Below are 17757 nucleotides of genomic sequence, written 5' to 3' on the forward strand. Positions count from 1 at the left end.
AAAGAAATTTAAGATGCTGATGGAAAAACAGCCTAGAGTCAGAAGGTCTAGCCTAAAAGGAAGTGGCCAAGGCTAGCAACTGGACATCCGACAAGATCTGCATACCAAAATCTTAGAGGCCATGCTGGTGCTATCAGAAACACATTAATGTTTTCCATTATGATCTTGGAGAACACCCTTGGAAGAAGAACCAGAGGCAGAAAAATAAAAGCAAGTTGGTAAAACCAAAGCATCCACCATCTCTGTCTGAGGATACCTTGACCTGGAAAGGTATCTGGGAAGCTTCTTATTTAGACGAGCGGCCATCAGATCTATTTCTGGAAGACACCACATCTGTACAAGATGAAAAAAACACATCTGTATAGAGAGACCACTCCCCCGGATGTTAAGTCTGATGGCTGAGATTATCCGCTTCCCAATTGTCTACACCTGGAATATGAATTGCAGAAATTAGACAAGAGTTGAATTCCACCCAAGAAAGTATCCAAGATACTTCCTTCATTGCTGAAAGACTGCGAGTCCCTCCTTGATGATTGACATATGCCACTATAGTGATATTGTCTGTTTGAAAATGAATAGGAATTTTGAGGTTTGGGAAACTTTGCCCCCTCCTGTTAGGAATGTATATCTCAAACGTCACTAGCTCATGGACTCTTGCCACTTACATCAAAGAAATCTATCTGTTATAAAAAAAAGTGCAGAGATTTGCTATGACAAATATACCAGAAATACAGCCTGTGAAATCCCACAAGAACTTGTTTACCTGGTCTGCTTTGCTGTGCTTAATCAGAGACCAAATGCACATGAAGGTATTCACTGCTCTATGTAATCCCTGTTCAACACTGAAACTGCAGCATACTTAAGTACACACAATGCACTCCAGCTACTTGTGTACATAACAATGCTATAACACTACACTCATCACCGTTATATAACACAACTTTATATACAGCAGAAGTGTTGTTACACTTTATTGCCTCTATACAAGTTCTGCTGTCACTACTCAAACTCTTTAATATCTATCTATCTTTCTAAATATCTAGTTATCTATCTATCTATTTTACTTTCTATCTATCTGTCTGTCTATCTATCTATCTAGTTATACATTTATTGATAGATAGATAGATAGATGATGATAGATAGATTGATAGATAGATAGATAGTGTCATGAATACCTCATGATTGAGATGCTAAGGGGTTAATTCTCTTTAGCCTGTGTGCTATAAACATGTTTTTGTTCAGAAGAAAAGTGTTGTTTGTGTTTCCTTTGATAAAACCAGAACCCCCTAATAAATAGTTTCTAAGTCCCACTTGACCAAATGTTAATAGTATATGCATTGGTGCATTAAGCCAGTAAAAGTGTCAGCAAGAGACAATAAGCAGTGCCCTCTCCCCAGAACAGATAAGGTCAATAAAAGGACACTAGTACAATTTAAGATATGCTTTTAAACATGGTATGACACTAGATGAGACAAATATGACAACCATGTCATATTTGGTACCAAACTAATTCTCAGGATGTACCAAGGAAGTTGCTTACATAGGTGAATGTGCTTAATATACCTATCAGAAGTTGTAAGGTGTTCTATGATTTCAGCCAAAGGTGCTGAGTTTTATTGACTGTCGTAAAAGAGAGGGGTTTCCTAGCCCCTGGAAAGAGGGGGGGGGGGGGGTCAAGCCACATGATCTCATAGAAACCTGTATAAAATTTGGTGTTTAACATTTTTCAAGTGTTCATTCTAACATGGGAGGCTGTTACCAACAGAGTAAGGGACCATTGTTTCCTGCCATATCCCTGGCGCAGATACCAAAGCTAGTAAGGTGTAAGGCTTTCTGTTATTTCTCCTTTTTATTTTAAACCTGTTTGCTTGTGTAATTCTATTTGTAACATATTTTTATTAATAATGCATTGTGCTAATTTTTCACATTATAAATAATTCACGCTAGATTACGAGTTTTGCGGTATGAGTGAAAAAGCAGCGTTATGGCTCTTTTTCACTACCACTGGTATTATGAGTCTTGCAGGTTTAGCTGCACCGCACACTTTTTTGGCCGTAATGCAACGTAACTACCGCAGCTTTCCAAAAGTCCCTTTTCAATGGGACTTCCTTTGCGCTGGGATTACGAGTCTGCCTGGGAGGCCAAAAAGTGAGTGGTACAGCCTATATCGTCAAGATCCATACCGTAAACTGAAAGTCAGTAGTTATGGGATTTATGCTACAACGCCGTAACATAAAAGTCATAACTAAAGGGCTAAAAAGTACACTAACACCCATAAACTACCTATTAACCCCTAAACCGAGGCCCTCCCGCATCGCAAACACTAAAATAAAATTATTAATCCCTAATCTGCCGCTCTGGACATCGCCGCCACTATAATAAACATATTAACCCCTAATCTGCCGCCCCCGACACTGCCGACACCTACATTATTCTTATTAAACCCTAATCTGCCACCCCGACCTCGCTGCCAAATACATTACACTTATTAACCCCTAATCTTCTGCCCCTAACATCACTGCCACCTACCTACATTTATTAACCCCTAATCTTCCGCCCCCAATGTCGCCGCTGTTGGGTACAGATTTTCTCCTTAGCCCTGGCTGATAAGGAATCCACACGATTCTTCAGAGCCCTGGGGAGGACCAGCAAGAAAAATCACACAGGCACAAATGATGTTTCTCACTAGTTCTTTGTTTATTGTCAGTATGCACAATAGTTTTATAGTAACTCACATGTCACACAAGGGGCCACAGGAAACAAAAGGGATGTAGGAATGAAGTTATAGCAAATAACAGAATAAGCATATATGGAGAGAATTATATTAGAACCATATGTGAAAACATATGTTAAGGAAACTTGTGGAATGCTGCTGTGGAATGCTACTTGCTGCATTATAAACATTTCATACAAATTTTAAACTACCCTTTTTTGTCAGCTTCAAGTTACCCACATAACATAATATATATAATATATATAATATACCCATCATTCCTCTCTTTGATCACAACGTGATCACATAACCTGTAATGTTCCTACAACACGGAGACTGGAACATCACGTGGAGTCCTTAATACAAATAACAAGGGTATTATAAATAACATACGGCTAGATTTAGAGTTTTGTCGGTAACGACCCGCGTAGCTAACGCTGCCTTTTTTCTGGCCGCACCTTTAAAATAACTCTGGTATTGAGAGTCCACAGAATGGCTGCGTTAGGCTCCAAAAAAGGAGCGTAGAGCATTTTTAACGCAACTGCAACTCTCGATACCATACGTGCACGATTCCCCCATAGAAAACAATGGGGCTGTTTGAGCTGAAAAAAAACCTAACACCTGCAAAAAAGCCGCGTTCAGCTCCTAACGCAGCCCATTGTTTTCTATGGGGAAACACTTCCTACGTCTGCACCTAACACCCTAACATGTACCCCGAGTCTAAACACCCCTAACCTTACACTTATTAACCCCTAATCTGCCGCCCCCGCTATCGCTGACCCCTGCATATTATTATTAACCCCTAATCTGCCGCTCCGTAAACCGCCGCTACTTACATTATCCCTATGTACCCCTAATCTGCTGTCCCTAACACCGCCGACCCCTATATTATATTTATTAACCTCTAATCTGCCCCCCACAACGTCGCCGCCACCTACCTACACTTATTAACCCCTAATCTGCCGAGCGGACCGCACCGCTATTATAATAAAGTTATTAACCCCTAATCCGCCTCACTAACCCTATAATAAATAGTATTAACCCCTAATCTGCCCTCCCTAACATCGCAGACACCTAACTTCAAACATTAACCCCTAATCTGCCGACCGGAGCTCACCGCTATTCTAATAAATTTTTAAACCCCTAAAGCTAATTCTAACCCTAACCCTAACACCCCCCTAAGTTAAATATAATTTAAATCTAACTAAATAAATTAACTCTTATTAAATAACTTATTCCTATTTAAAACTAAATACTTACCTGTAAAATAAACCTTAATATAGCTACAATATAAATTAAAATTACATTGTAGCTATTTTAGGATTAATATTTATTTTACAGGCAACTTTGTAATTATTTTAACCAGGTACAATAGCTATTAAATAGTTAAGAACTATTTAATAGTTACCTAGTTAAAATAATAACAAAATTACCTGTAAAATAAATCCTAACCTAAGTTACAATTAAACCTAACACTACACTATCATTAAATTAATTAAATAAAATATCTACAATTACCTACAATTAAACCTAACACTACACTATCAATACATTAATTAAATAAAATACCTACAAATAACTACAATGAAATAAACTAACTAAAGTACAAAAAATAAAAAAGAACTAAGTTACAAAAAATAAAAAAATATTTACAAACATAAGAAAAATCTTACAACAATTTTAAACTAATTACACCTACTCTAAGCCCCCTAATAAAATAACAAAGACCCCCAAAATAAAAAAATGCCCTACCCTATTCTAAATTACTAAAGTTCAAAGCTCTTTTACGTTACCAGCCCTGAACAGGGCCCTTTGCGGGGCATGCCCCAAGAAGTTCAGCTCTTTTGCCTGTAAAAAAAAACATACAATACCCCCCCCCCCAACATTACAACCCACATACCCCTAATCTAACCCAAACCCCCCTTAAATAAACCTAACACTAAGCCCCTGAAGATCTTCCTACCTTGTCTTCACCCTGCCAGGTTCACCGATCGGTCCAGAAGAGCTCCTCCGATGTCCTGATCCAAGCCCAAGCGCATTCTATTGGCTGATCGGAACAGCCAATAGAATGCGAGCTCAATCTGATTGGCTGATTGGATCAGCCAATCGGATTGAACTTGATTCTGATTGGCTGATTCCATCAGCCAATCAGAATATTCCTACCTTAATTCCGATTGGCTGATAGAATCCTATCAGCCAATCGGAATTCGAGGGACGCCATCTTGGATGACGTCATTTAAAGGAACCGTCATTCATTGTTCAGTCGTCGGGCAGGATGGATGTTCCGCGTCTGAGGTCTTCAGGATGCTGCCGCTTCGCTCCGGATGGATGACGATAGAAGATGCCGCCTGGATGAAGACTTCAATCGGATGGAAAACCTCTTCTGCCCCGCTTGGATGAAGACTTCAACCGGATCATGGACATCTTCATCCCCCCGCTTGTGCTTGGATCAGGACATCGGAGGAGCTCTTCTGGACCGATCGGTGAACCTGGCAGGGTGAAGACAAGGTAGGAAGATCTTCAGGGGCTTAGTGTTAGGTTTATTTAAGGGGGGTTTGGGTTAGATTAGGGGTATGTGGGTGGTGGGTTGTAATGTTGGGGGGGGGTATTGTATGGTTTTTTTTACAGGCAAAAGAGCTGAACTTCTTGGGGCATGCCCCGCAAAGGGCCCTGTTCAGGGCTGGTAAGGTAAAAGAGCTTTGAGCTTTAGTAATTTAGAATAGGGTAGGGCATTTTTTTTTATTTTTGGGGGTCTTTGTTATTTTATTAGGGGGCTTAGAGTAGGTGTAATTAGTTTAAAATTGTTGTAAGATTTTTCTTATGTTTGTAAATATTTTTTTATTTTTTGTAACTTAGTTCTTTTTTATTTTTTGTACTTTAGTTAGTTTATTTCATTGTAGTTATTTGTAGGTATTTTATTTAATTAATGTATTGATAGTGTAGTGTTAGGTTTAATTGTAGGTAATTGTAGATATTTTATTTAATTAATTTAATGATAGTGTAGTGTTAGGTTTAATTGCAACTTAGGTTAGGATTTATTTTACAGGTAATTTTGTTATTATTTTAACTAGGTAACTATTAAATAGTTCTTAACTATTTAATAGCTATTGTACCTGGTTAAAATAATTACAAAGTTGCCTGTAAAATAAATATTAATCCTAAAATAGCTACAATGTAATTTTAATTTATATTGTAGCTATATTAGGGTTTATTTTACAGGTAAGTATTTAGCTTTAAATAGGAATAAGTTATTTAATAAGAGTTAATTTATTTAGTTAGATTTAAATTATATTTAACTTATGGGGGTGTTAGGGTTAGGGTTAGAATTAGCTTTAGGGGTTTAAAAATTTATTAGAATAGCGGTAGAGCTCCGGTCGGCAGATTAGGGGTTAATGTTTGAAGTTAGGTGTCGGCGATGTTAGGGAGGCAGATTAGGGGTTAATACTATTTATTATAGGGTTAGTGAGGCGGATTAGGGGTTAATAACTTTATTATAATAGCGGAGCGGTGCGGTCCGCTCGGCAAATTAGGGGTTAATAAGTGTAGGTAGGTAGCGGCGACATTGTGGGGGGCAGATTAGGGGTTAATAAATATAATATAGGGGTCGGCGGTGTTAGGGGCAGCAGATTAGGGGTACATAAGGATAACTTAAGTAGTGGCGCTTTGCGGTCGGCAGATTAGGGGTTCATTATTGTAAGTAGTTGGCGGCGACGTTGTGGGGGGCAGATTAGGGGTTAATAAATATAATACAGGGGTCGGCGGTGTTAGGGGCAGCAGATTAGGGGTACATAAGTATAACGTAGGTGGCGGTCGGCAGATTAGGGGTTAAAAAAATTTAATCGAGTGGCGGCGATGTGGGGGGACCTCAGTTTAGGGGTACATAGGTAGTTTATGGGTGTTAGTGTACTTTAGGGCACAGTAGTTAAGAGCTTTATGAACCGGCGTTAGCCCAAAAAGCTTTTTTCTGCGGCTGGAGTTTTGTCGTTAGATTTCTAACGCTCACTTCAGCCACGACTCTAAATACCGGAGTTAGAAAGATCCCATTGAAAAGATAGGATACGCAATTTACGTAAGGGGATCTGCAGTATGGAAAAGTTGCGGCTTAAAAGTGAGCGTTAGACCCTTTTTTTACTGACTCCAAATACCGGCGGTAGCCTAAAACCAGCGTTAGGAGCCTCTAACGCTGGTTTTCACGGCTACCACCAAACTCTAAATCTAGGCCATAGTAAAGTGCCTACAATATAAACTATCTGGGTCTACCTCTAATTAAATTTTGGAGTTGTACCTTTTCTGCATCTTGTATCATACCTGATATTTTCTTTCGTACAGTACAGGACATATAACAGTTAAACAATGTTAGTAATAGTAAGCAAATTACGATAATGAGCAGAGGATAAAAGGCAAATGTAACCATTTTTGTTCCAGTGGGGGACCATCCTGTGAGAAAGTCATACCAGTGGTGGATTAAATCTTGTTGTATTTTGGAAGAAACAGTTAGTAATTTTTTTTTTAACAAAATGGGTCTGTATTTCTCCATGAGAGATAGCTTTAGCATGTCCTTGTAGGTGAGTGAACATTTCTTTTTGACCTTGCATTAATTGAAGGATGATAGAAACAGGTAACTGATAAGAATAAATAGGTAGGGCACGGGGCGCAAAGAAGGTGTGTTTGTGAACAGTAAGTACAGGGTGCAGAAAGTAACTAGTACCATCCCAAGTCAAAAAGCTAACATTAAACACACAGCCAGAGAATGGTAGCTGACTGTCAACAATAGAAATGTCAACTGGCACACTCGTAAACATACACAAAGTTTGAGTGGCTGTCTCTAGCATGACAGAAAAACTCTCAGGATATATCTGCCATGTGCAATAATTAATCTCAGATGCTAATAAACAAGGTTCAAAGATTGTGGAGGCATGTCTACAAGCTAAACCATGATCAGTTCTATCACAATGCTCAAGGGATGTGGTGGTGTTTTCAGCAGGGATTATATATTTAATATGCATTATTGACGAAATGTCGCTTTTTGTCATCGACAAACAATTGCAAATACAGGAGTTAGAAGGTAGTATTCGTTCCTCACGCAGAAGCGAAGAGGATTTAAAAATAGCCAAAAATAAAATGGATGAATTTGCCCAAAACCTAACCGCCTTAGATAAGCATAACATAGACTTACTAGCACAGATACAAGAATTAAATAAACAGCTTGCGCAAAGCCAGAGAGAATTAAGCGATTTAAAAAGGTCATATCGCCATAATGAAAACCCCTATATTAACAGTGAGAATAATGCAGGTAATGCTAACTCCTTTAGAGAACGCGTCAGGGACGAGGTGCAGAAATATATGGAAGAGTTTAGACAAATGACCCCTAATGGGTCAGAAATAGATTTCCCAAATAGACAATCACCTCATGATGTAAATCCAGAGAACTGCTGTAACTCAGCTGGTGCGGGGGAGGGAAACTCTAATAGAGAATCCCAAAGTAAGTCTAATAAGGTCTATGATTCCCATAAAATAGTTACCTTCATACAGGGTGCAGTACCTATATTCTCCAATAAGGGAACAAAATCTGTAATTGATCACTTAGAAGCTTTTGAGAACGCATTAGCTATAATGAATGTAACAAGTGAGAAATTAAAAATTGAATTTCTGCCCTGGGTATTTGACAGTAAGCATCACAAATTCTTTACTTCACTAAAGGATATGAATATTCATTCCTGGAGTGAAATAAAATGACAATGCAGAAAAGAATTCAGGCAATATCGCACTAAAACTGCCGTGAAAATAGCGGTATATGGTTTAAAATGTAGTGCGAATCAGAGTCCCCTCGAATTCCTTTCTGAATTGAAAATGCATACAGTATGGCTGAGGATAATCCCAGATTTGATGGCTCAGAATTTGTAAATTTATTTTTTGAAGCACTGCCTACACCCATCAAAATTAACTTTTAGCTAGGGATTTTGATGAGGACTGCTCATTGGAATGGCTGATCAAAGAGAGTACAAAATTATACTCTATTCAGCAGTCCAGTGAGCATGGGGTTAAAAAGGAATCAAAACCCAAAATTGTAGCAGAAACTAGGGTGTCACCTAGCCCCTTCAATTTGGAGTCTAAAAAGAAAACCTACGCGGAAGTGGCCAGTCAAAACAGGCCATCTCCACAGGGGTTTAACTCTGCCCCCTCCCCTACACAGGGTGAGGCGCAGGGAGACTATAACCAAAGTGGGGGACATAATCAGGTGAATAATTACTCACAAAGAGAATACTCACAAAATAATTGGTACCCACCCCAAATATATACTGCTCCCCAAAATCATAACGCTGAACAAGCTGAACCCCAGGGGCAACCACGCCAGAATAGAAATAGCGGCCCTGATTCTGAGGGAACCCAATGGTCCAGGAATCATTATTATGGGGCCTTTTTACCCAGTTAATTCGGTTGAGCGAACAATTCGCTAATATGAGTCAACCTTCTACGGCTCAGCAACCGAACAATACTTTTTTAGGGGTACAGCCAGTGGTCAGCAGTGGACCACAGGCACAGTCATAAATACTGCAATATCACATGAGAGGGAGGGGAGAGATATACCAAATGTAATAATAAATATCAATGATACTAATCATGTTCTCTCCCCACAGACCGAAAACGGACGATTTAGCTGTGATGACGAGCAACCTCGGCCTAATAGCATTAACCAAGCTTTCCCTTTGCAGTGTTCTCTTAATCTTATTTCCACAGATGCAGTACGCAAGAACCCAGCTGACCTTGTCATGGGGGAAACAGGTAGGTATGAAGTTTCCTCTGCATCAAATGACATGGCATATTCAGGTAACACGTGGCGAAGCCCACAGATGTACAAGAATGCAAATTTTAGGTGTGAAATGATAGAAACTGCAGGAAGATATCATGTATTAGCTGAGCTGCAAGATTCAGTCTCCAACCCTATCATGGGATTAATTGATACTGGCAACTATTTTATCCCACAGGTACTACACACAGCTAAATGAGCTAACACCCCACAAACCTAAAATAAAATAATTTGATGGTTCTCTAATAGGAGTTGGGGGTGACTCCTTAAAAGTTTACGGTACTGCCTGGTTAAAATTTAAATTGGGGAACAGGGTCATAAGACACCCTGTCATTATAGTGGATCTGCCAACTGATCGGTTAATTATTGGTAGTGATTTCCTGAAGCGATTAAGCACCATAATTGATTGCATAAATAATGTAATTTGGTCACAAGTTAAAAGGCCTATCAATTATGAAAAATCTGGTATATCTCGCCCCCGACATGATTGTCACGTAGTGGAGGAGAAGCCAGATGCTGTGGAGATTCATTTCAGGAATAACTCTGTACCTGAAATCACTATTTTACAAATAGATGATCAGACTCCTTTAAGTGGCTCTGATGGTAATACTTTTAAAATTTTGCCTGGAAAGATAGCGAATATTTCCTTAGATGGCGATGTATTGACCATATCTCTCCACAAGGGGGATCATGAAATCCCTAAGGGGGGAGATCACGCTCAATACCTCACAGGGATTGAGAGAGTTAAAGAGGATCTATTTATCCCTATACAAATGCATGACCTTGGTACAACCAAGTATGCTAAATTAAACTTAAAACAGGAAGCTAGCTATATAAGCGAAGGCTTATTAGCACAAATAGCTGAACCTAAAGTGATTAAATATCTTTCTCCCCAAGACCACTGTGTCCACAACCTGGATAACAGGTCTGAAAGCTATAGCATCACAGCTAAGTGGTTATTATCTGTCTCTATAGGTAATAAGTCAGTGAAGCACCTGTTTTTACTCCCCATAATCAAATATACATTGGCAATGATATCTTACATAGATATGCCATACAAATAGATTTGATTAACTTTTGCCTCTGGAGCAGGTTAAAGGGGGACCCTGAAGTATTTCAGGATGAAAGTACAGCCCTGAAATCAAATCAGCAAATGCCATATGCTGTGAATATGCAGGTGTCTAACGATGTTGTAATTCCTGCAGGGGCTGATAAATTTATTTTATCGTTACAGGTAAAGAGAGGCCAGAAATTAAAAACTTCTGAAGCACTAATTTGCCTCTCCCACAGAATACAAAATCTGGGTGTCACAGTGACCTACACTCCTATGGTGAATATTGGAAATGTTCCAATACATGTTATTGTACATAACATGACCCCACAGGATATAAACTTATCCAAGGGGACTACCATAGGATACGCGCTGGAATCAAGTTATCACACTTTTGGATTCCAGAATAATGTAATTGGGCTAATACCTGAAGGATACTTAACTGAAGAACAATTAATAGAACAATCCTTTACATTTATGCCAGAGGGTCTATTTAATATTCAGTCTATGTATTCCTTCATCTCAGAGGAAGGCGTCTGTAAAATTGAAGAAGCCTCTCTAGTGTTTGATCAGCAAATCAAACAGCAAGATTACCCCAATACCCAGAGTCATGGGATCAATGTAAACTATAATCAAGGGGATCTCACCTCTAGGTTGGAAGAAGCCTATGAAATAGGACAGCCTGAAATCTTTCCAGGATTTCAGCAAATAGTCGAAGAGCAAATATCCTTAGCTAATGGCTGTTCCAGCGATGATGAATGCCAACTGCTGCGAGAACTCCTGTTGGAGTACAAGGATATTTTCGCTAGGGATTCTTACGACTGTGGTACTACAGACTTGCACATTGCAAGAATACAAACAGATCCCAATGCACCACCTGTCTTTATTAAACAATACAGACTCCCTTTAGCCTCATATGATTCTCTTGCAGAAATCATAAGGAACTTGGAAGAAAGAGGTATTATCAGACAGGTGCACAGCTCTTACAACAATCCTATCCTAGGTGTCCTTAAGCCCAATGGACAATGGCGTTTGTGTGCTGATTTAAGACAGCTAAACAAACGAGTGTACATGTCTGGCTGGCCTGTACCATACATTAACCAGTGCCTAGCACAGATGCAGGGATCCAAAATATTCACTGCCATTGATTGTGCGCAGGGATATTAGACCATAAAGGTACATGAGGAGGACCAGTATAAGCTGGCATTCTCCTTCCAAAAGGTCCAGTATGCATTTCAGAGACTTCCTTTTGGATACATAAATTCTGGACATGAATTTGCTGTATTCATGCATAAGGCTATGCCTAATGCACTGGAAAGGGGGACCTTATCTTATGTTGATGATGTTTTAATCAAAAGCACAGACTTTGAAAAACACATCGCAGAGCTTAAACACATCCTCAGCCAACTTAAAAGGGCAGGTGTCAATCCCTACAGAAAGCTCAATGGTGCCGCACTCGTGTAAACTTCTTGGGACATGAAGTTACTTCTGAAGGGTTAAATCCTCAGAAGAAAAAGGTGGAAGCTATAGTAAATTCTAAAAACCCAACTAACTTAAAGGAATTGAGATCCTTCCTGGGTATGACAAATTATTCTCGCAAATTCATTGATAATTATGCAGAGTTAGCTAAACCACTACTACTTCTTCTAAAGAAGGACATGAAATGGCACTGGAGTGAGTCTCAAGAGAGCCATCAGAGAGCTGAAGAGAAAACTCACTCAAGCACCTTGCTTAGCGTACCCTGAAGGAGGTAAACCTTTCTTGTTAGAGACAGGTTACACAGATATAAGCATGAGTGCTGTTTTATACCAAAAGCATGATAATTTAAGCAAAGCCATTGCTTATGCGAGCAAAACTCTATCCCCAGTAGAGATAAAATTTAGCGATTGCAAAAAAGCCCTCTTATCTACTATATGGGCTCTACAAAATTTCCGCAGCTATAAACAGGGCGAGAAAATTATTGTAGAAACGGCCCACCAGCCTTTGCTATATTTGCAAAGTGAGAGAATAAGAGATGGGAATTTGTCAACTAGCCGCATAACAGAGTGGACTCTTTCCTTACAAGGCTGGCCCTTAGAAATTTGCTACAAGCAGAATAAAAAGAATCCAGTTGCACAGGGGCTTGCCGAGCTCCACGACTGTACTGCTAGAGATCCCGGGGAAGAATTATCAGAAGATGATTTCCTGGAGGAACAATTGCTTTCCCCATATAAAATATACAATGAGGACCATTGTCAAACATTACCTTGGGTATATGTTGATGGTTGTTCTTACCATACCACTATTGATAATGAGCGCAGATTAGTCGCTGGCATTGGTATAACTTGGGCAAATTCTCAAATATATCTATAGGTTTCAACATTGGACCAAGATCCAGTCAAGTTGCAGAACTCACTGCTGTTCTCAAAACCATTGAAATGGCTATTGAACATAATATTCATGAATTTGTGATCATAACTGACTCAAATTATGTGCGTGACAGTTTTGTTGAATACCTGCCAACTTGTAAAAGAAATGTCATGCAGAAAAGCAATAACAAACCAGTCAAGCATGGCAAGTTGTTCTGTGAGATTGATAATCTGGTGGTATCCAATGATTTAACCATACACTGGAAAAAAACAAGGGTCATTCCAGAGTTCTAGGTCCTGATAAGGAAGGCAATGATCTTGCGGATTCATTAGCCAAACAAGGAGCCATAACTGGAGAACTCCTTAATATTGACCACTTAATGGGTGCAATTCAGATAGAAGCCATTACCAGAAACCAGGCAAAACAACAGAGTGAGCCTAACTTGGTACAATGGAGTCAGGATTCTCCTAGTGAGGACCTGATCACTAGTCAAAAAGAAGACCCCATTGTAGGCATCTTCTATAAACACATAGAAGATCCTGAAAGCAACCCCATATCAAAAGATGATTGTATTTGCAAAGAAGATCTTAGAATCTTAATGAAATCCAGATCACAATTCAAGCTACAGGATGGTTTGTTAATTAGAACCTCCAAAACTGGCATTCAGCAATGGGTAGTACCCATCAAGTTCAGAGATCTAATGCTTCAACATGTCCATGATGCTCCCACATCTGGTCATCGTGGTGCCAAACTCACATATGAAATATTGCGTGATTATGCTTTTTGGCCACACATGTTGAAAGATGTTCAAACCTACTGTCAAGGTTGTTTAATCTGTCCAAAGTTCCAACCCACTGTGCCAATGCATAGAGCGCCATTGCAGAAAAGGGGGATGGTAATGCCATGGTCAGATATACAAATTGATTTTATTGGTCCGGTAACAAGGTCATCAAGAGGTAACAAATACATGTTAACCGTGACATGTCTGTTCACTAAATGGGTAGAGTGCATTAGTGCACCTAACAATAATGCTGAAACATGCGCGGCATTGCTCATCAACCACGTATTTTCCAGATTTGGTTTACCCCAAAGAATCGAGTCAGATCGGGGGACCCACTTCACTAGTGATGACCAAAATGTGGAAAATACTAGGGGTTAAAAGAAAGCTCCATATTGCTTATGGAGTTGCCTCAAGTGGTGGTGTAGAGCGTTACAACCAGTCCATTGTTAAAATCCTCAAAAAGTTTGTGAGTGAAACGGGTAAAGACTGGGATGTAAAAATACCCCTAGTCCTAATGGCATTAAGAGCAACTCCAAGTAGTGCTACCAAGATGTCACCTTTTGAACTGATGACTGGTAGAAGAATGGTTCTACCTCAGCATCTGCTGTACCGTACATCAGACCAAAACTTGATAAACTCTGCCAATACACATCAATATGTGGAGAACCTAAGAAAGCACCTGCAATATGCCTTTGCATTCGCTCAAAGGAATTTAGAAAGAGCCGCAACTGCCACTAAAATCTATTATGATCTCAAAAACGTCCAAAAAGGAATATGAAATAAATGATAAAGTTTATCTTTATAACTTTGGAAGAGATCAGTTTAGGGAAAATAAATTTCTTCCCTCATGGAAAGGTCCTTTTGTCATTACTGACAAAATATCTCCAGTGGCCTATTAAATACGGATCCCCAAAAATTTAAGTTTCATAGATAAATGGGTCCATATCAGTCAGTTGCGGGCATGTCATCCTAGGTCCCAACTACAAGTCATAGAGGGAGAATGAAGTGTCATATCCCCAAATGCACTAAAGACATACTGTAGTTTAAAGATGCCTAGCTGATAAGCATGAAGGCTCAAAAATGACGGACTCTCTACATAGAAGACTGTCTATGATGTGTACGGTCAACATCCTCACCGAATACCATTGACTTTAAGCCAATTTAAATACATGTGTCCTACATCTATTTAAATTTGGAAGGGGGATTTATGTCAAGGTATATGTGAAGATTAATATATATATATATAAATATATATATATATATATATATATATATATATATATATATATTATTATATATCTGACTAAATCAATTCAAAATAATTCATTCATTCAGAAAAGTCTACTTGAGACTCCTATCCCATCCTCCCACATTCAGTATGCAAAAGTGAAGAGGGCATCCAGGTGAGAACAATAAACATTTGGTTTGTTTAACTTTAACAGAAATTGCAAGGGACCATATGTGTGAATGCCTGGAATAGAGAGATAAAATCTCTTACCCCTCAAGAGTCTGACATGCTTTGTAAAAACTTTGACCATTTACTTTCAGATGCAAATTGACCCCATGCTATGTAAGTGGGGCAATAAAAACTTGGCAGGAACACATGTTTTAAATTATACTCTTGGGAACCATTGTTAAAAGACAGAATTCTGATGCCTAGATCAGGATACATGCCCATATATGGGCTTCCTCCAACGGAGATGCCGATCCGTCTGAAGAGATGTTGAAAATGTAAGCATTTTCCAAAAGGGACTGATAATTTGCACAGGTTTCTTGAGTGACTCATGCTGTGCGGCTGCTTACACTGAAATATACAAAATGTATACGTTGCGTCTGGGGGAGGATAACACACAGTGAAAGCACATTATATGCAAGTAGAATACACTCCAGCATTATCAGAAAATAACATAATTTATGTAAGAACTTACCTGATAAATTCATTTCTTTCATATTAGCAAGAGTCCATGAGCTAGTGACGTATGGGATATACATTCCTACCAGGAGGGGCAAAGTTTCCCAAACCTCAAAATGCCTATAAATACACCCCTCACCACACCCACAAATCAGTTTAACGAATAGCCAAGAAGTGGGGTGATAAGAAAAAAATTGCGAAGCATAAATATAAGGAATTGGAATAATTGTGCTTTATACAAAAAAATCATAACCACCACAAAAAAAGGGTGGGCCTCATGGACTCTTGCTAATATGAAAGAAATGAATTTATCAGGTAAGTTCTTACATAAATTATGTTTTCTTTCATGTAATTAGCAAGAGTCCATGAGCTACGTGACGTATGGGATAATGACTACCCAAGATGTGGATCTTCCCACGAAAGAGTCACTAGAGAGGGAGGGATAAAATAAAGACAAGCCAATATCCGCTGAAAATAATCCACACCCAAACAAAGTTTAAAAACTTAAAATATAAGCAGAAGAATCAAAACTGAAACAGCTGCCTGAAGTACTTTTCTACCAAAACTGCTTCAGAAGAAGAAAACACATCAAAATGGTAGAATTTAGTAAAAGTATGCAAAGAAGACCAAGTTGCTGCTTTGCAAATCTGAACAACCGAAGCTTCATTCCTAAACGCCCAGGAAGTAGAAACTGACCTAGTAGAATGAGCTTAAATCCTTTGAGGCGGAGTTTTACCCGACTCGACATAAGCATGATGAAATAAAGATATCAACCAAGATGCCAAAGAAATGGCAGAAGCCTTCTGACCTTTCCTAGAACCGGAAAAGATAACAAATAGACTAGAAGTCTTTTGAAAATTCTTAGTAGCTTCAACATAATATTTCAAAGCTCTAACTACATCCAAAGAAAGCAATGATTTCTCCTTAAATTCTTAGAATTAGGACATAATGAAGGAACCACAATTTCTCTACTAATGTTGTTAGAATTCACAACCTTAGGAAAAAAATTAAAAAGAAGTTCGCAACACCGCCTTATCCTGATGAAAAATCAGAAAAGGAGATTCACAAGAAAGAGCAGATAATTCAGAAACTCTTCTGGCAGAAGAGATGGCCAAAAGGAACAAAACTTTACAAGAAAGTAAATAAATGACCAAAGAATGCATAGGTTCAAAAGGAGGAGCTTGAAGAGCCCCCAGAAACAAATTCAAACTCCAAGGAGGAGAAATTGACTTAATGACAGGTTTTATACGAACCAAAGCTTGTACAAAACAATGAATATCAGGAAGATTAACAATCTTTCTGTGAAAAAGAACAGAAAGAGCAGAGATTTGTCTTTCAAGGAACTTGCAGACAAACCTTTATCCAAACCATCCTGAAGAAACTGTAAAATTCTCGGAATTCTAAAAGAATGCCAGGAAAAATGATGAGAAAGACACCAAGAAATATAAGTCTTTCAGACTCTATAATATATCTCCCTAGATACGGATTTACGAGCCTGGAACATAGTAATAATCACAGAGTCAGAGAAACCTCTTTGACTAAGAATCAAGCGTTCAATCTCCATACCTTTAAATTTAAGGATTTGAGATCCTGATGGAAAAAAAGGACCTTGTGACAGAAGGTCTGGTCTTAACGGAAGAGTCCAGGGTTGGCAAGAAGCCATCCGGACCGGATCCGCATACCAAAAAACCTGTGAGACCATGCTGGAGCCACCAGCAGAACAAATGAGCATTCCTTCAGAATCTTGGAGATTATTCTTGGAAGAAGAACTAGAGACGGAAAGATATAGGCAGGATGATACTTCCAAAGAAGTGACAACGCATCCACCGCTTCCGCTTGAGAATCCCTGGATCTGGACAGATACCTGGGAAGTTTCTTGTTTAGATGAGAAGCCATCCAATCTATTTCTGGAAGACCCCATATTTGAACAATCTGAAGAAATACCTCTGGGAGAAGAGACCATTCGCCCGGATGAAACGTGTGGCGATTGAGATAATCCGCTTCCCAATTGTCTATACCTGGGATATGAACCGCAGAAACTAGACAGGAGCTGGATTCCGCCCATACCAGAATTCGAGATACTTCTTTCATAGCCAGAGGACTGTGAGTCCCTCCTTGATGATTGATGTATGCCACAGTTGTG

This window comes from Bombina bombina, chromosome 4, assembly GCF_027579735.1.
Source record: "Bombina bombina isolate aBomBom1 chromosome 4, aBomBom1.pri, whole genome shotgun sequence".
Lineage (NCBI taxonomy): Eukaryota > Metazoa > Chordata > Amphibia > Anura > Bombinatoridae > Bombina > Bombina bombina.